This window comes from Xenopus laevis, chromosome 6L (assembly GCF_017654675.1).
Source record: "Xenopus laevis strain J_2021 chromosome 6L, Xenopus_laevis_v10.1, whole genome shotgun sequence".
Taxonomy (NCBI): domain Eukaryota; kingdom Metazoa; phylum Chordata; class Amphibia; order Anura; family Pipidae; genus Xenopus; species Xenopus laevis.
This window is the reverse complement of record NC_054381.1, coordinates 130,336,216-130,356,750: the sequence shown is the minus strand read 5'-3', so window position 1 is coordinate 130,356,750 and position 20,535 is coordinate 130,336,216. Positions and strand designations below refer to the sequence as shown.

Below are 20,535 nucleotides of genomic sequence, written 5' to 3'. Positions count from 1 at the left end.
ACCTTGAGGTGGGCAATATCCAGCTGATCCGATCGTTGGGCCTAGGGATGGGTAACGGGCGTTTGGATCGCAGGACCGCATCAACTAACAGATGCGGCTGCAATCCGATGGTTTTTTTAGTCCTGTCCGATCGACATCTGACCGACTTTCGGCAGAAATCGATCGGGCAAGCCTCGACGGGCCCATACATGGGCCAATAAGCTGCCGACTCGGTCTATCTTGTTTGCTCTGTTTCCCTAACATTCCTTATTTTTATCTTTGGGCTGATTTTTGCAGTTGCTAATAACAACTAGTTGAAAGTTGGAAAATGAAAGCAAAGACCTGATTAGTTGCTTGGTAATTAAATGCATGCAATTTAGTACCCTGTCCTACTATGTAATTGTGCATTCTCTTCACCACCCTAATTTGTTTTCTGTATTTTCCACCTACCCTACGTACTTTTGGTTTTACCCGTACCTGCCCCATACCCATTTCTGCCTCTTTCCTGTTTCACTTTGTAGCAAATGATCTTGTATTCCACCTCAGTTATACAGTAAATGAATTGTTTTCTCACAGGGATGGATTTACTGCGCGTATCTGTACAAGTTGATGTCTGGAACAATCTGTAAAAGTCTCAGAGTATAAATATGTTCTGTGTTCAGGAGCTGATGATTACTATCCCTTTTGCGGTGCCATAAAGGGAGGTATGTTGCTTATTAAATGATATATTTATATGTTTGAACCATACAAACATCACATTTGGTGCATTACAAGATAAACTGCACATCTAACAAGATAGATTAGCAGCTATGTAAGGAGCCCCAGTGTATAAACAGAACCCCTGCCTTCCCCAGCTGCAGCCTGTTAGGTTGTGAGATAAGGTGCAGAATTACATTATCAGAAGCTTCTCGGTGTAGAGTCCTGCAGCGCATCGGGTACCCGCGGGTTACCCACAAAAAAAAGAGCACCCTGCGGAATAAGGGGAGGATTTTCAGGTGCGGGTATACCATGGGTTTGCGGAGTCGTGGGTCTGTGGGTCGCGTGTCGGGTTGTGGATCCCATCTAAATTTCTTATGCAATATTGTCTATATTTTACTCCTTTTAAAGTTTTACAAAACTTGTTTCTGTCCTCCCACTTTTCATGACATCACTTCCGGTTTGCAACACCATCACTTCCTGTTTGATGGTGGTTGGTGGTTGCGGATAAGGCAGTTGCAGGTCTGGATCGGGTAGTGGATCAAAGTGGGTAAATATGCGGGTTGCGGTAATGGGTCGCTGGCTGTGGTTGCGGGTTCGGGTCAGATCTTAGAAATTGGTGCCGCACAGGACTCTCGGTGGATTGCTGATGTGGTTTTTGTGTGACTTTATTTCACTTTCAGGTTTTGCCCTGCTTAATGCACACAAGGCTTCATTTAACACAGTAGACAGGGTGAAGCTTTATTCAGACAACAGATAAAACACGGGCAATGGCACATGGGGTTATTCCCAATATTTCACCCCCTTTAAATTTGTGGTTTGGTGAGGAGCCAAATGCTTTTTTTTTACTTCTTATACTTCAAATAAATGGTTTTACTGTTAGAGGAGATAACTAAATACTGGTGTATAGGTATAGGATCCGTTATCTGGAAACCCATTATCCAGAAAGTTCTGCAATTAATAATAACAGTTCTCTGTAATAATAAAACAGTAGCTTGTACTTGATCCAAACTAAGATATAATTAATCCTCATTGGAAGCAAAGCCAGCCTATTGGGCTTATTTAATGTTTACAGGATTTTCTAGCAGACAATGTCTGAAGATCCAAATTACAGAAAGATCCATTATCAGTCCTAAGCATTCTGGATAACAGGTCCCATATCTGTATAAAAACAAATGATATACCATTCAAACAAATAATTACAATTTTTTGGTTCTGTAACAGAGAAAATATATGCATTGCTATTTGCTGTAACATGTATTGTTTTCTTTATATTTTTATGTTCTTTTTTACAGAAACAATTGAGTTTAGTTCAGACACTCTGTTGCCCAGACTGCATCTGGTTCAGGTAATGCCCTATTATTTTACGAATCATGTCATACTGATATTTAATACCCAGAGAGATCTAAAATGTGTAATAATGAATTATAGATTAGCATTGAAAGCAAAACCAGCCTATCGGTTTATTTAATGTTTACATGATTTTCTACATGATTATGAAGATCCAAATTACGTAAAGATCCCTTTTCCAGAAAACCACAGGTCCGAGCATTCTGGATAACAGGTCCCATGCCTGTGCTACTGTACTAGTGATGGGTGAGCACCAGGATTTTCTGTACACTCTTTTACATGTAGTGGTACACAGGGATGCCATCAGGGGGGCACAAGGTTACAGGTGTACCGGCCCGAAAAGCCAAAGTCCCAAATGGTCGAAGTCCCAAAGCAGCAAAAAGACCCGAAGTCACAAAAACAGTCGAAGCTGAAGTCCGGACTCGTCAAAAAGACCCAAAGTCACAAAGCGGGCCGAAGTTGAAGTCCTGAAGCGGCAAAAAGACCCAAAGTCACGAAGTGAGCCGAAGTTGAAGTTCTGAAGCGGTGAAAAGACCCAAAGTCACAGAGTAGCCAAAATTTAAGTCCTGAAGTTCAATTCTAGTGAACACCATTGTGTGGTTTTTTTAACCCCTGGCCACCCATGTATTATTTTAATACTCTATAGGCCCCTGCCACCAATGTTTTTTGTTTAACTTATAAGGAGGTCTCTGATGAAGTACATAGTTACGAAACGCGTCAGACCATGAGCTAGCATTTCTTTTTAAACCTGATGTAAATCAATAAAGGATGATCTTTTAACTGATAATCTATCTGAGCAATCCTTTTGACTTTGGAGTGCGCTGCAACGACTTGGATGTGTATTGTGAAAACGTCTCCCTTAGCGACAGACTCGGGGTGGCAGCACCCGGGTCACCCTTGGAGAGGGTAAGCTGATCCATATATATATTTATCTATGAATGCAAATAACCGTTGGAAATAACGTGGGAAGGATTGTGTAATAAACGCAGGGCTCGGGGCAGGCGCACCCGGGCCAATTACTACCAACGGTGAGCGGATTTTAACCGCTATAAATCTTCGTGTTATAGAGGATAAAGCGGATAGAAATTACTTATATTAATTTAGAATCTCAGAATTGGCGTTGGACATACGTTTGGAATGTAACTTACAAGGGGCCCTGACCATCAATGGCTTTTTATAACTCGTGTGGGGGGGGTTACAGTTTTTAGCACTGATGTCTGTGTGGTCTTTTAACTGTGGCGTGGAGTTGGTGGGATCTGGGCTTGGGCATGGGGTCTGGGGTGGTGGAGCCCCAAAATTTTGTTGTTCAGGGCCCCATGATTTCTAATGGCACATAATCAACTAGTCAGCTCTAAGTGGCACATAATCAACTAGTTTTGTTGTTAAGATTTTTAAAAGATCTTTTCATTATCATAGGACCTGGAACAATGCTTTAAATGTACGATTTATCCATCAATACAACCTACCATTTCAAGAGATATTGTCTAGTTGAAGCTGGGAAACTGTGGGTAGCTGCCTGTTTGGAGACAAACAAGTGTGTGCAACTCTGGTAGACTATATATAGTTCCGACCAAAAAATTGGTAGATAAAATAGATACTTTATTTATACACACATCTCTCGCCTTTCATGTCTCATAGACACTTAGTCATAGGCTTGGACACTTAGAATACATGGTTCAGTATTTAAAGGCCTAATCAGAAAGGAGGAGGAGGGAAACAGACATGTTCTATTCACCAATTTAAAGGGATCACTTACCCTATTACAAAGGTAATGCATATATCATGGACAAACTTAAATGCACAAATAAATGCTTTATAAAACAAAAAATAGTTCTAAGAGAAATAGTACAAAAAGTTGTACAATGCAATATAAATATATAAATAGAAAATAGAAAATCTTATGATGTACATGCACATATGTAAGAAATAGACATGTACATATCTTGATGTAAATATATAGGAAAAAATGTATATAAATATAAAAGTGCATAAATCATCAAAACCTCTTTTCATTGTAGGTATATTTATAGGGTTATAAGCAGAACAATTATTGACATAGGAACGGTTTTGTTTTTTCAGAAGAATAAATATTATCAAGGTATATAAGGGGATATGAAAAGTATAAAAGTAAATATATAAAGTATCGTGCACCGAAGGTATATCTAATCATAATAATAAAATACGTCAAAATCCGAATTCATGCCCTTGGGTAGCCTAGTGTCGAGAGTGAATATCCAAAACACTTCACGTTTAAGTATTTTTTGCAGTTTATCGCCACCCCTATATGGGACTGTAACTCGCTCAATTCCTTGTATTTTGGAAGTGGTCAAGGTTTCCCTTAGTGCAAGACAAAACATGTTTTGATATATATGTGGGCTTTTCATTTCGAATATCAGAAATATGTTCCCTGATGCGTTCCCTCAACACTGTGAGTCTGTCCAAAGTATTGCATGCTACAATTGGTTACATGTAATTAATATATAGAATTTTTAGTATTTTTAGGAACATAATTTGCAGCGTGTAGAGCCACATTTAAAGGTGCCTCTGCCAAGAAAGCCAGGTGGGTGTTTTTTCTCTGTATCACAAATAGCACTAGGTGATAAGCTCTTCCCAGTGTGTCACACTTCCTAGTTACGAATCTGCATTCTGAGCCCAGGATGGTTTTAAGTTTAATATCCGTCTGTAGTATAGGAAAGTGTTTGTTATGGTCTAGCGACACGGGCAGATTCTGGGAGATTAGCCGCCAGGCGACAAATCTCCTCTTCTTCGCAGAGACGAATCTCCCTGATTTGCCTTCCCCTGCCTTCTGCTGGCTAAAATCAAAATCGCCTCAGGGCAGGCACTTGGAAGCACCTTGTTTTCCCGAAGTCTCCCGAAGTATTCTCGTGAGGCAATTATGGGCGACTTTGGAAAACGAAGCACTCCGAGTGCCTGCCACCAGGCGATTTTCATTTTAGCCGGTGGAAGACAGGGAAAGGCAGATCAGGGAGATTAGTCGCCGTGACGAAGACGAGATTTGTTGCCTGGCGACTTTTCCCCCCAAACTGACCATATGGCCAGATACCTTTGATGCTTGAAAGCTGAGGACTAATAATAAGGGTAAGAATGCATAATGGTGCTCCTGTTTGCATCAAAATTGTTCTGGTTATTAGAGGAGGATTTCTGCAAAAGAGAATTCCATTGGTTTTTAAAAGCCCTTTCAAAGCTTTGATAAGGACAGGTAAGTGAAGCCGCTGGAGAAGTTTGTCCTGCAAATTACAGGATTCTTTCACAAATTCATAAAAATTGGAAAATAAGCGTCGAAGATACAAAAATTGTCCTGTTGGAATATTCTTAATAAAATGTTTAGGATGGTACAAGGAAGCCTGCAAGATGGTGTTTGCAGCATAATCTTTACGATAAATGGTGCTCATAATTCCATCGTCCTTGCCCTTTAAAAGGATGTCCAAAAAATTGATTGTGTACAGTGGAATTCAGAGGTAAAACAAAGGTTGAGATCATTATAGATCAAATATTGAACAAAGTTCTTAAAATTTCTTTCATTCCACAATCCATATTAATATGAGATCAGAAACGTAACTAGAGGGGGGCAGGCCCTGGCGCAGGACACGCAGCCGGGCCCCCAGCCCCCCTCCGTATGCCCGGAACTGGCCGGGAATTAGCGGCGCGTGAACTGCCGGGGGGCCCTTACGGGGTGCGGGCCCTGGCCCGCTCACACCCTCTGCTCTCCCGGTAGTTCCGCCACTGTATGAGATCATCTATATAGCGTCCATAAAAGTAAAACAATATATATATATTTTGCAAGGATTGTCATCACTATTGATATATCTAAACAATTGGACAATGGATACATTTCATTGTGATCAATGAACATTTTCTAACCTGACCAATCGATTTTCTGACAGATGTCGGATGAAACAATTGTTCCCCACTAATCTCAAAATAATTTGACGGATTTGTCAGATTGTCGAAGAAACTTAAATTGTTACTTATACAACCTCCCAAAGGACAACCCAGGGGCAATGTTTCCTTTTATTCCTTCTCGGCTATGTGCGCAAAAAATGTCTTTGTGTATACATAATAAACTTGTGTGCACAGTTTTTATAAATTGTGTACTTAGGTCAGAATTAATAAAAAAAAAAAAATTCTTTGTGTGCTCCACAATTTGTTGGGTGCACTGGCCTCAAAATTTGTGTGCGCGCGCATGAGTGTACGTTTTAGAGGAAACATTGCCCAGTGGAGACCTGGTCTAAATAGGCTAAACATTTTAAGATCACATTTCAGATTTGACCTTTCCAGCAAACGTACATGTGAATATTACCACCATATTATACAGTTGTGCTGACATTGTCTCTGCTGCTGTAAGTATCCAAATGAGGGAAGGGAAAGAGAAACTGGAACTTATATACAAAATATAAATACTCCAAGATCCTGTAATCACTCAGGGTGTTATTAGATTAACATATAAAAGAAGGGATGGAAAAGACAGCCTTCTCTGAATTCTTAATAATATATGAACAATATATCAATTCCCACTACACAATTGACTGTTTACTTCAAGAGCAAGATGCCTCACTATTGAAAGCTCACTATTAAGGATGAGCCTGGTTTCAAAAGTCCAATTCAAACTGGGCAAACAACATGGCCTTTTCCATGATATTATTAAAGAGTAACACACAGTTTTGTAACCTCTCGTTAGCACAGGGAACTACAGAAAGAATAAATCTACAGAATAAGCCAAATGTTGACAGAATGCCATAAATCCATAGCCAAGGTGAACATTGAAAAGAAGCAGTAGAGGTGATTACTGAAAAATATTGTAATTTTGTGTTTCAACGTTGATTCTTTGTATTATTCTATGTTTTACTAGGATAAATATATATTCTCCTTCAAAGTTCTTGCTGGTGAACAAGAAAAGATGGCGTTTTGTGGTAACGTCTCTCTTATTCAGAAGGAATAAGAACAGGCTATGGAAGTTGTAAGTAGACTTCATGACTGTAATTTGTGTCATGCACACACACTGATATTATGAATTGTAATGTTTTACCATGTTAAAGGAGAACTAAAGCGTAACTAAAGAAGTAGCTAGAAATGTTGTACATTATGTTTTGTGCTTCTGTACCAGCCCAAGGCAACCACAGCCCTTTAGCAGTAAAGATCTGTCTCCAAAGATGCCCCAGTAGCTCCACATCTTCTTTTCTGCTGATTCACTGCACATGCTCTGTGCTGCTGTCACTTACTGAGCTTAGGGACCCACTCACAAAATACAGTACCCATAGAATATAAATGTCAGTTAGTAATTAATACAGATAATTACTACATGGCAGCACAGAAACCAGGGCAATTAGCATCAGAATTTAATAATCAGCCCTGTAGCATCAGCTTATATTACAGTCCAACCCAGGGCCGGACTGGAAGTAAAAAGCAGCCCGGGCAAAATAATCAAAGCAGCCCACATGTAAAGACACTATGTTTTGTACTCATTCACACATACAGTATATTGGGGTAAAACTGCAAAAATGGTTATAGTTGATGTGCATAAAGGGCTGCCTTTCTCGCTTAACTGTAATTAATGTAAAATATTACAGTTATTAATTAATTATTATTATTACATTATAATACAGTAAAATATTATTTAATGGCACCACATAAATCTAGTGTGTCTATATTAACCACTTTGTTGATTTGCCATTTATTATAAGCTTTGAACATTTTATTTAAAAATTACAAGGATTCAATAGTTCACCATTATAGTATGGGGTATATTACTTCTTATAATATGCAAGTGATATGTGATATGCAAGTGATACAATCTGTACTGTTGGGGGGTGGTGGTTTGGGGAGTTCTAGTTCAACAAGTGCTTTGTTTTTTAGTTTACCTGTTTATTGCTAAGAATGTTTCGTGCTGCGCAGGTACCCAGCCACAATCTGGACTGTTGGGGGGAGGTTGGGGAGTTCTAGTACAACGAGTGCTTTGTTTTGATTATTAAACCTAAAAAGAAAGCACTCGCTGAACTAGAACTCACCAAGTCCCCCCCCAACAGTCCAGATTGTGGCTGGTACCTGCGCAGCACGAAACATTCTTAGCAATAAACAGTTAAACTAAGAAACAAAGCACTTGTTGAACTAGAACTCCCTAAACCCCCTCAACAGATTGTGGCTAGTACCTGCGCAGCACAAAATATTTTAAGCAATAAACAGTCAGCGATCCCTCTCCCAGGCTCCCTTCCCGTGTCTATAGTTTTAACCTCCCCTACTGAGCAGTACCTCTTACCAGGACCTGACATGCCGACGGATTATAATGCAGAGAGGCAGGTCTAGACGAGACGAGTCACATGACGAGCTGTGACGTCTCCTATTCAAGTACACAGTCCAGCCAGCCCAGCGAAGCTGCGGGGGAGGGAGGGGGGCGTGCTGTCACAGAGCACAGCAGCAGAGTCTCTCTCTCTCTCCTGCCCTATTGGTGTGCCGTTTCTTTTTTTTCTTGCCTACATTGAAGGCGACGGGAGGGGAAAACAAACAACTGATTTCTCTGTTCAAGAGAAGCCCACTTGAACAAGAAATAGAGCGGCCCCACGGGCAATTGCCCGAGTTGACAGATTGCCAGTCCGGGCCTGGTCCAACCTCATTTTCTGCTGGATAATTAGTGATGACCCCTAAGCTTAGCTTCTCAACATCTGCTCAGAGCCCATTGAGCATGTGAGTGTCACAGACACTTTCCAAGATGGTGACCCCCTGTGACAAGTTTGAAGTCCTAGATCATTGCTGCTATTGAGAAGCTGAAATTCTAGGCTGGTGCAATAAGTCCAGTATATAAAATGTGTTTAGTTCTCCTTTAAATGGTGGGCTTGCACTCAGCAGCATTCAGGGTTACTGACATCTATATCAGTGGGTGGGCTGCAGATCAGCCAGATGTAAAAGCAGGGGGGACTCTGGGAGTCCATGGGTATGCCTCGGGTAGGTGAGGATGAAGTCAGTGAAGGATGGAGAGGTGTGTGAGATGTGGGAAAAATGAAAAAAAAGAAAGAGGGCACAGGAACCGACAGAAAGGTTGAAGAGACAGCAGTTAAAGGGGTGTTTCACCTTTTAGTATGTTATAGGTTAATTCTAAGCAACTTTTCAATTCACCTTTTTTCTTTTTTATAGTTTTTGAATTATTTGCCTTTTTCTTATGACTCTTTCCAGCTTTCAAATGGGGGACACCATCAAAAAAAAACAATGCTCTGTAATGGTTCAAATGTATTGTTATTGCTATTTTTTATTACTCATCTTTCTATTCAGCCCATCTCCTATTCATATTCCTGTCTTTTATTTACATCAATATGGTAATGTGGACCCTAGCAACCAGATTGTTGATGTAGAGAGTGGTATTCTGAGACAATTTGCAATTGGTATTTGTTTTTTTATTATTTGTGGTTTTTGAGTTAATACGCTTTTTATTCAGCAGCTCTCCAGTTTGTAATTTCAGCAATCTAGTTGATTAAAAGTTATCCTAGCAACCATGCACTGATTTGAATAAGAAACTGGGATATGAATAGGAGAGGACCTCAAAAGAAGGATCAGTAATAAAAAGTAGCAATAACGATACATTTGTAGCCTTACAGAGCATTTGTTTCTTTATGAGGTCAGCGACCCTCCATTTGAAAGCTGAAAAGACAAAGAAGTCAAATGATTCAAAAACTATGAAAAAGAAAAAATGCAGACCAGTTGAAAAGTTGCTTATAACATACAAAAGTTAATGTAAAGGTAAACCACCCCTTTACATTACAAATCTTTTTTTTTTTTTTTTTTTTTTAATTTAATTATTTGGATAAAATGGGTCTATGGGAGATGGCCTTCCCTTAATTTGAAGGTTTCTGGATAATGGATCCTATACCTAAGGGAATTGTTTGAGATTTTACAGAGAATTAATAAATCAGTAGTACACTCTTTTGTTTTGAACATCTGCCTGTCCATGCCCATTACAGTCAAATGAATGCATGGTACAGGGCATTTAAATCAATAAATGAAGCCCATCAAGCTGCAATTTCTAGACATATCCCTGAGTTTTCAAGTGACCTAATAACCATACACAGTGATATTTAATTGGTTTCCTTTGGGCCTGCCTTGGTCTGGACTTTGTCTTATAATTAAGAATGTAGCTGATGAACATGACGCCGTTAAAATGCTGTCAAAATCCTTTGAAATGTAAGGCAGGGAGTGTGCTTAGGGTATGACCTGGATGGGATGGGGTGTGGCTAAGACACACCTGCTTTATAATACAGTTGTGCTGGTGCAAGTGCAAGTACAGGTGCAGTGCAAACTATTATTTTCTTATTACACCTGGAAGATGAGATAGCGACAAAACAGTCAAAAGCACAGAGGATATGTATGTAAAAGGATATGTAAGGTTTTTTTATTTTTTTCTTATTTTTGTTTTTTTTTAGATTTCTGGAAAAATGAAAAAAAAATTTTTTTCGTAAGCCCCTCCTCAAGAACATTTTTGAGCCTCACAACTTGCACATTATGTAAACCAACAGGAAAGCAATGCGAGATTATTATGTCCTTGAGTTTCAAATCCATATGCCAACAAGCCACACTAGCACACACTAGCAAACACTACAACACACACTACAACACACTACAACACACACTACAACACACACTACAACACACACTACAACACACACTAGCACACACTACAACACACACTACAACACACACTAGCACACACTACAACACACACTACAACACACACTACAACACACACTAGCACACACTACAACACACACTACAACACACACTATAACATGCTCAATCAACGCTCTCATAACAACAAAAAGCAAAGACTCTCTCAACTCAGCAATGGTCACAGTGTAGCCTGACTGGGAATAAAGGGAGGACCTTCGTAACTACCAGAGAAACATCTATAGAGGTTTTCCATAGAACGGATTAGTTCCGGCAAGGCTGTACAAAATATATTGCAACCCACAATATTTTAGGGGCTGCACAGACCATGGAACTATGCTCCAAATATGGTCGGAATATAAGATTTCTGGGTTTCCGTAACACACCTAATATCTTGAGAGTTACACACTAGGTTCACCAAGGATCCGATTATATGAAAAGTGTATGTTACAGAATGATATGGAAGCATGTGATAACATTTAATCAAGGTTATGATGCAGATAATTCAAACTCTAATTGGTGGATCTGGCGTGTAACCCAACCGCTGTATATATGTTACAGTATATAACTTGTTTTTTCTTTTTCATATTTTTTTCTTCATATTTCTTCATGTATCTGCTTTTACAAAAACTTTGACAAAAAATAGTTTGTAAATGTTATTTGATCATTTTCCAATAAATTCACAAATTATCAACCAAATACATTGTTGCAGTTGCCTTTTAAGCTGAAAGAAAAAACTTATCAACTGTACTGAAAAATTGTACTGCCTACATTTGCCTATTTATTTATTATTATTATTATTTATTTTATTTTGTTATTGTGACAAAGCTCTTTTTTGTTTTCTATCAAATATTTCGCAATACCAATAAAAGTCAAGAATTTATTTTATGTTGTAATTCCAGTGTAATGCTGAGAAACGTTGCTACCATAAATTGTATGAAATCCATAAACAACTGCTGATTGTTTGTTTACTCTTTCACCACTGCTGCTGCACTCCCCCCCATCACTCCTAACTAGGGTTGTCACATTTTGTGGCTTAGTAGTCCAGGTAGGGAGAGGGGCAGATAATTCGGAGTGGACATATACCGTCAGGGGCGGGGCCAGTGATGTCTTGGGGGAGGGTCTATGACATCAGGGGGCATGAGGCGGTTTGTCACACCACTCAATTCCACATTTGCAAAGTTAGGAATGAATAAAGAGTGTGGGAATTTTACTGTGCTGACACTGGTGAGCTTTAATTTAACACTGACGAATCTGCCCCATAGGTTTATAATAGTGCCTATTGTAGCAGTGGGACAATATCCTCTGGGAAGGGAGTGTGACTGTGGGATAGCAGGTATAGTAAGGAGAGATGGTGCCTATAGTAACAGTGGGATAACAGTCTCTGGGAAGGGAGTGTGACTGTGGGATAGCAGGTATAGTAGGGAGAGATGGTGCCTATAGTAACAGTGGGATAACAGTCTCTGGGAAGGGAGTGTGACTGTGGGATAGCAGGTATAGTAGGGAGAGATGGTGCCTATAGTAACAGTGGGATAACAGTCTCTGGGAAGGGAGTGTGACTGTGGGATAGCAGGTATAGTAGGGAGAGATGGTGCCTATAGTAACAGTGGGATAACAGTCTCTGGGAAGGGAGTGTGACTGTGGGATAGCAGGTATAGTAGGGAGAGATGGTGCCTATAGTAACAGTGGGATAATAGTCTCTGGGAAGGGAGTGTGACTGTGGGATAGCAGTTATAATAGGGAGAGATGGTGCCTATAGTAGCAGTGATATAATAGTTTCTGGGAGGTAACTGTGACTGTGGGATAGCAGGTATAGTAGGGAGAGATGGTGCCTATTAACAGTAGGATAACAGCATCATTTTTGAGGTAGTAACTGTGACATTGTTTCCCTCGGCAGACGTGCCTTGATAGCGCTCTCTCGGCCGTGAGTAATATCAGGCCCCATCTGAGTGCAATTAGCGCTTACCAGCACTGGCTTTCACCCCTACCAGCTAAGTGGCGGTCCAGGCTCCTAGAAAAGCCGAACACCGGCTTCCCGACACAAGTAACTAGCGCGTGAAGACGCGCCCTGGAGCGCGGACCAACCGGAGCTGCAGCATGGGAATACGCTACCTCTGCAAAGCCTCGACATCACTGCCGAGCTCTTATGGGATGTGATAAGGGGTAAGTGAGTACCCCCTGGATGCCTCACTCCCCAATAGTGCCACCAACATACCCCCTACAATAGTAGGCCCAATACAAAGGGGCTGGAGCACACTAAAGGCCTATGAGACACTGAATGCTGAAAGGCCAGAAACGCAGTAGGGATAACAAAAGGTTTGTGAGGCACAACACCTGTCTTACACTTGCCTTATACCCCTACTGTCCCTAATACATTCGCATCACAACCTGCACTGTGTGGCAAACTTACCAGTGACTAAACCACCACCTATCTCCGTGTACACGATGACGTACACTTCCTGGCTTTCCCATTGCCCTGCTCGTGACAATGCCATTTAAATGAGGAAACAGAACCCAGGGGGCCCGATGACTTGCCGTACTTAAAGCCACCTCATGCAATAACGAGAATATCCGAAAATATTTGAGACTACCTGATATACAAATCCTCTAGACGGTCTGCGGCAATAATTTGATTGTCTGTACTTATACATGTACAAATACCTCACCAAATTAGATACCATGTCCAGGATAAAAACACAACGAGACAAACGAGATACAAGGAAGGAGATACCAACATCTCCCTCCCTAACACCGGAACACACTTCGTCCAGCCAAAACAACCCGGAAATGGGCACTTCAATGGACTCACAACGTACCCTGGCACAGGAAACAGCAAAAGCAGTGGCAGAACTACTAACTCCTACTTTTGAACAAAAATTTAACTCAATACACGCCTCGGTAAAGGAAATGCTCACCGAAATCAAACAGCATACAGAAAGGCTTGATGAGGTGGAAAGCCGCACCGCAACCTGCGAATCACAGCTAGAAGCCCTACAAAACCAGGTAGATCACCTACAGAAATCCAACATAATACTTGTAGACCGCATGGAAGATTTGGAAAACAGGAACAGAAGAAGCAACCTGCGCTTGATAGGCCTACCAGAAACGATCAACGGCCAAGAGCTATGGGACTTTGTCACACTCACCCTACCGGGACTGATATACCCAATGGACAGCTCTCCACAACTCAACGTAGACAGAGCCCACAGGATAGGCCCACCACAACCAAATCAAATCAAAAGACCCAGGCCAGTAATATTCAAAGTGACCAACTACACTGACAAAGTCAAACTTATGCTGGCCTACAGAAAAATGGACACACTGGAATTCGACGGCTGCAAGCTCCTGCTATTCCAGGACTTCTCAGCAGCTGTCACGCAGAAAAGGAGGCAATTCTCACCAATATGCAAAATATTATATGATCAGGGCATCAGATTTGCTCTCCTTTATCCAGCACGACTTAAGACATTGTTTCCCTCACAGCCCTTGTTGAAGTACAACATTAATTGGCAGATGGTACTACATTTTAATGTAAAATGGGTATTGATTTTGTAATGCGTGTTCATAAAGCATTTTCTGTACTCAGTACAATAACTTATTTGCACTTGTGTCACTACTTGAGCAGCACAACTTAGAGGGCAGATTGGCAAAGGTTTGGGTTACTACAGTCATGAAGAATCATTTGGCTTTTTCGGAGAATATGACACTGCTTGAAGCTGGGTTATCCCTCCGCTAAACAATGATTATGTGAAGGTGTTTTTAGCCTTGATTAATAAATCTCCTTACTTATATGTCATTTCCTTGTCCTTGCACAAAGCATTTCAATAAACCCAGTCAGACCTATTGTCAGTGTTGGTAATGTAAGTTTGGGCGGTGAGTGGCCAAGGAAAAGATGGGCAGGGAAATGCCTTGTAAACTAACACAGTCAAATCCTACTACTGAGCAGAGCAATTTTTGAGCTGAAGAAATGCTTATTTTAGATGTATTTTGGGCTTCAATGTTCTATTTATTTTTTCTCTCTCTCTCAGCTCTTAGTACAAAAGAACTATTTAAGGAACAGTTATTGTGTAAATCTTCAGCAGCAGAAGTATGGCTTCAACCATGTGGTAAGTAGCTTTCATGATATTATATCCTAAAACTGCTATAAACTTGAAAACTGTACCTTATGTATGGGCTAATGTACAATCTATAGTACATTTATAAGAAGTCAACGAGGCCATGTGTCAACATATGGGCCAGGAGAGGTGAGGTGCGGGGGAAAGCTGTGAGACTCATATTCTGTATTATTCTCGTTGTTGGCAGTTTAATCATTGGGGTTGATGCAGAGCAAATTCTTTGGGAGATGCCAGAGAAATGGGCTGCTGTGGGGAAGGGGGGGGGATCATGGAGGGATAAATGGGGCTTCCTGCAGGACTTCAGGTTGTGATATGCAGGGCAAAGCTTATCAGGGATCCCCATCTGTATCTGCAGAACTGCAGGGTGCACTGGGGGGGATTCTTACAGTGGCCTGGATGATAAATGCAAAGTACATGCATCTGTTCCTTAAAGGAGAACTAAAGCCTAACTAAAGTAGCTAGAAAGGTTGTACATTATGTTTTGTGCTTCTGTACCAAACCAAGGCAACCACAGCCCTCAGGTGCGCTCCGCCAATGAGGCCTCAGGCGGCAGCGCCAGGTAAGTTTCGAGGGGCGGCAAAAAGACACTCCTGTCACTTTAAAGAGCCGAATTTCCGTTTTTGAAACCGGAAATTCGTCGAGAGAGCGCAGTTGCACGCTCCGCACTAGTGTTCCTACAAGGGGAGGGGCGGCATTTAAGAAGCCGTCTCAGGCGGTGTCTTCATTAGAATCGGCACTGACAGCCCTTTAGCAGTAAAGATCTGTGTCTCCAAAGATGCCCCAGTAGCTCCCCATCTTCTTTTCTGCTGATTCACTGCAAATGATCTGTGCTCCTGTCACTTACTGAGCTTAGGGACCCACTCACAATATACAGTGCACATAGAATAGAAATGCCACAATATAAGACTGATTAGTAATTAATACAGATAATTACTACATGGCAGCACAGAAACCAGTGCAACTAGCATCAGATTTTAATAATCAGCCCTTTAGCATCAGCTTATATTACAGACAAACCACATTTTCTGCTTGATAATTTGCGATGAGCCCTAAGCCTAGCTTCTCAACAGCTGCTCAGAGCCCACTGAGCATGTGAGTGTCACAGACACTTTCCAAGATGGTGACCCCCTGTGACAAGTTTGAAGTCCTGGATCATTGCTGCTATTGACAAGCTGAAACTTTAGGCTGGTGCAATAAGTTCAGTATATAAAATATGGCATTTTTAGTTCTCCTAAAAAGGCTTATAGGCAGCCCTACATATACCCCATACTGTATTCATGGGCCATACGGATTCCTACACAATCTTCATTTCTATTATTCTGTTCAGTCGTGTCCAAAAGTCCAAACAACTGCAGCACAACAATGTTTCCTCTACATTTTCTTATCTGCCAATGTTCATGCTTGTGTTTACAAGTGAGGCTTATAGACTGTGTGAAATCCTGGATGTAAAATGTACTTTCAGGTGGCAAATGATTGGATGCCAGATTGGTCTAGCAAGTTTTGTGTCTTATTTGCATTCACAGAGCCATATATATTAATAATCTTAGAGTTTGCAAACAGTGAAAGACTCCTCAGTAGTGATGGGTGAATAAATACGGCAGACACAAATTTGCGATTCGACGCAAGCAAATGAATTGGTGAATCTGCGACAATAATAGGCGGGTGAAAAATCCACTGCGTCAGAAAAAAATGTTGTGTAATGTTGCATAAAAATTTTCGCGCTTCAAAATTATTCAGACTCCCATTGACTTCAATTCATTTTGCGGATTCTTGGCTGCTACGAGAGTTTCACAGTAAATTGGCACATTTTTCGTCGAAGCGCCCATCACTACTCCTCAGAAATGTCTGGGCTCTGAGTCGAGACTGAGATCAGATGAAGTCGTTGGTGAGTTTCTTCAGTAAATGCATAAATATGCTCTGGAGTATCACTTCCCCAAAATTGCACATTTTTCTGATTTTCTGTTTTTTAAGGTTGTCAATTTATTGCCAGAATCTGTGGTGGCTTCTGGGTCTTGTACTTCTCCTAAATTACACGGGGAATCCTTTGTTTGAACATTTAGAGTTTGTACCTGTTCATCACCGACAAATAAACTATTTCTTGGCAACAAATGTCCTATTTCATATAATTTCTACCTCAACACTAGACCATAGAAAACAAGTATAAGGGTGCCAGGAGTAGTTGGTAAATTGTAGCTTTTTTCTTTTTCCCCAAAGAATTGGATTAATCACGAGCCAACCAGTAACATTTCTCACACTTGCATTCATGACTATCATGCTTTTCACATTTCAAGCAGTTACAGGAATTGTTCAAAACACAGTCTATTCACCATAAATTACACCATAAATTAAATTATCCCGGACTCTACAGCTCTGAGCCCAGGATACCAGCTTTGTCAGGCACTTTCTATGGGTCCCAAAACCTTCTTGGTCAATTTACTGAATCACTCCAGGGCCTAAAACTACCTTATCCTACCAGGCCAGGATTTACAAATTGAGAGCCCCTATGCTGGCCCCCCTTCCCAATCCAATGCATGCCCAAGTCATATCTCGTTGGGTTTGATGCACTGAGGATTGGTGCTTAGGAGATTTAAAGAGCTAACAAAGTTCACGCATTTCTTCAGTACTCGGAATCCATTCAAATGTGGCTGAGCGGCATGTCACACCTGAAATTCTGCTGCCCTAGGCCCAGGCCTTTGAGGCCTTCCCACAAATCCTGGCCTGTCCACATTATCGCACTATTGATGAAGACACACAATATAACCACCAAACTATACTTCTTCTTCAACTATCTTCATATGTATTAGGTTTAAACTTCGCTAATCTTTAAGTTAGAGCCCCTTTGCTTTAATAATCATTAAATGCCACAACCTCAGGAAAACAAAATGTGGCTTATTTTACAGATTGAGATTCATTTCTGAATGAATGCAGAAACGTTGACCCAAGTTAAAATATGTGATTGTTCTGTGCAATTTCTTTGTAAACCTCTCAAATGTTACAGCTTTAATGTTAAAGCGTTCTTTAATGTTGTGAGATGAGTCAGTAAGTGCCTGTCACTGGCACTAAACAAATAATAAAAAATAAATACATTTCTAAATATATATATTATATACACAATAGCGTGTACCCCCAATGATGCCATAATATGAAGATATTCATCAGGGTTGAACAGGCCCAACAGAATACCATGTACAGTTCCAGTGGGCCCCAGTCCCTTGCTGTCAGTGGGTCTCCTTGTTGTGGGCTTCAGATTTCTGGAGCCAAGCTCAGTGGTGATAGTGGTCAGATGGAGACTTGCATTTCTAGCACTTCAGCCAATGGACTGTCCTGCTCCAGTCCAGGTAACAATGTGCTCCTTTAGTTAAGCAGCAACACAAGGAGGTGGATCAATATTTGGGAGGTGGGACATTTTACACAGGCAGTGTGCTTATGGATTTGGTGGGCCCTTGAGGTCAAATTTTTTATTTGGCTCCGGATCATTTGGTGCTGGTGTGTCTGTCCTGCCTCATATTCCCAGTCACACGCGAGTGCACATTGATACAGCTGAACCCTGGAGCTACCCCCCGAAATATCCAGCATCAATATGCAGGCATAATTGTGCCAAAACAATCAAGTACACCCAGATACTAACGAGTTAGACCTAACAACGGGTAATGAGATTTTGCCCAAAGCCCTTTAAATATTCAAAAGTTTGCGCCAAACCGTGATGACATCATCACGCGTGGCGCGTAAAACCCGGAAGTGTGTCCCGCGCGCACCCTAAAACAAACCGACAACAGAAGAGACAGCACCCTGCGGCGGTGTCCCCGCCGGCCCACAGGGTGAGTCGTCATTACATCTACCCACACATGTCATTTATATGACTTGTAACTGAGGCTTATATACTGTGTGAAATTTTGAATGTAAAGTGAACTTTCAGGTGGCAAATGGTTGGATGTCAGATTGATCTAGGAAGCCTGGGCAGAATTTTTCTGAAAATGGTAAATATGTAGGAGAAAAATAACTTGTAATTGGGTGGCACATAACTGGAACCCCCACTTATAATAATAGGTATCACCAGAAACTGTTGCTGATGTATCACTCCATTGCTCACCTAGTTGGGAAGTATGTAGGCTTCCCCCCAACTGCCCTCTCCCTGTCCTCTAACTTGTGCATCACAACTGGGCCCTGTCCTTACCCCCTGTCTTATAATATGTTACTAGAATAAGATATTGCTTTTTTATGTTATCTGAAAATAATTAACATTTTTGTGTTGTTATAGGGATGGATTTGCGCCAGGTTTATGCAGAAATTATCTGGTATCAGTTTTCAAAATATTATGAGTATAGGCAGAACTGATGAGGTCTATTCTCCTTGTGGAGCACTGAATGGAGGTAAAATCTCTAAGAAAATCCTCCTTGAGTTCAAGTGGATGACAACACCATAGCCGCAAAAGCACACAGTTCTGTTACATTGGATATAATATGTTATTGTGTATTGTGCATCAGATGTAGGAGGTCGGAATATTCATGTTTTTCCGTGTATTGCGCATTTATGGCCAGCTTGCACCTACAATGTAAGGGTCACAACACTGGCTGGCAATTAACACACACTTGCATATTATTCTACTGGTGCAGAACTAAGAAACTTGCAAATGGAACCCTTCACATAAACACTGTACATGGCTTACGTGAGCAGCTCTTGCACCTCGTACACAATAGAAAGTACAGCTGACACAGTGAAGGGATTGTTCACTTCACACTGACGTTAGTATGATGTACAAAGTGATATCCTGATACCGTTTGCAATTAGATTTCATTTTTTATTTGTGGTTTTTGACTTATTTCGTTTTTTTATTCATGGGCTCTCCAGTTTACAATTTCAGCAATCTGGTTGCTAGGGCCCAAATTACCCTAGCAACCATGCACTGATTTGCATAAGAGACTGGAATATGAATAGTAGAGGGCCTTAATAGAAAGATGAGTAATTTGTAGCCTTACAGATTATTTTTTAGATGGGCTCACCCCTATTTGAGAGCAACTGAAAAGTAGCTTATAATTAGCCATTCTATAACATACTAAAAGTTAACTTAAAGGTGAACCACCCCTTATAATAAGTGTATATATGAGTGTTATTAGACCCAGGCAACGACCTATACAAATGATATTTTTATGAAATGATGATTGCAGTTTTGCACCTGTGTACCCCTAACCATTTGAAAATTCCTATTTAACTGCAGAATGCCAGGATACACTTAGATTATGGGTTTATTTATAGGGATGGGCGAATTTGACCCATTTCGTAAAAAATTTGCCACTGGCAAAATGTTGCAGACGCCCAGGACTCTTGTATTTGTCTATATGTATTTTGAGGTCACAGCCTCATTGCACCCCCGCCTAATTTAAAATATTCATTACCCGTTGTTAGGTCTAACTCGTTAGTAACTGGGTGTACTTGATTCTATAAAAATTAGTGGTGAGCACAACTTTCCCTTGTTTGTTATAGTTATACAGGAGCAGTGACCAACTCCATGTTGTACGCCCACCCTTCCCAGCTATAGTCAGGTGATATATATATATATAAAGGTGACAAGGAGAGGTTATTTTAATATACACCACACATTGCTGTATAAACATTAAGAACCAACCCACAGGCTATTTATAAAGCTGTGTATTTATTTTAGGTGATTGGGTAAAAATCCCCCATAAAAAGCAGCAGCTGCTTAAGAATCCATCACTGCATTTTTAAAGAT

The 20,535-nt window shown here is 40.7% G+C and overlaps 1 long non-coding RNA gene across 1 annotated transcript; it reads left to right on the top strand.

Moving 5' to 3' along the window:
* The first annotated feature begins 596 nt into the window (after positions 1-596).
* Positions 597-10,696, top strand: LOC121394741. Its single transcript, XR_005961987.1, has 4 exons — positions 597-683; positions 1,971-2,023; positions 6,896-7,003; positions 10,452-10,696. It is a non-coding gene; the product is annotated as an uncharacterized LOC121394741 (long non-coding RNA).
* Positions 10,697-20,535: the final 9,839 nt, after the last annotated feature.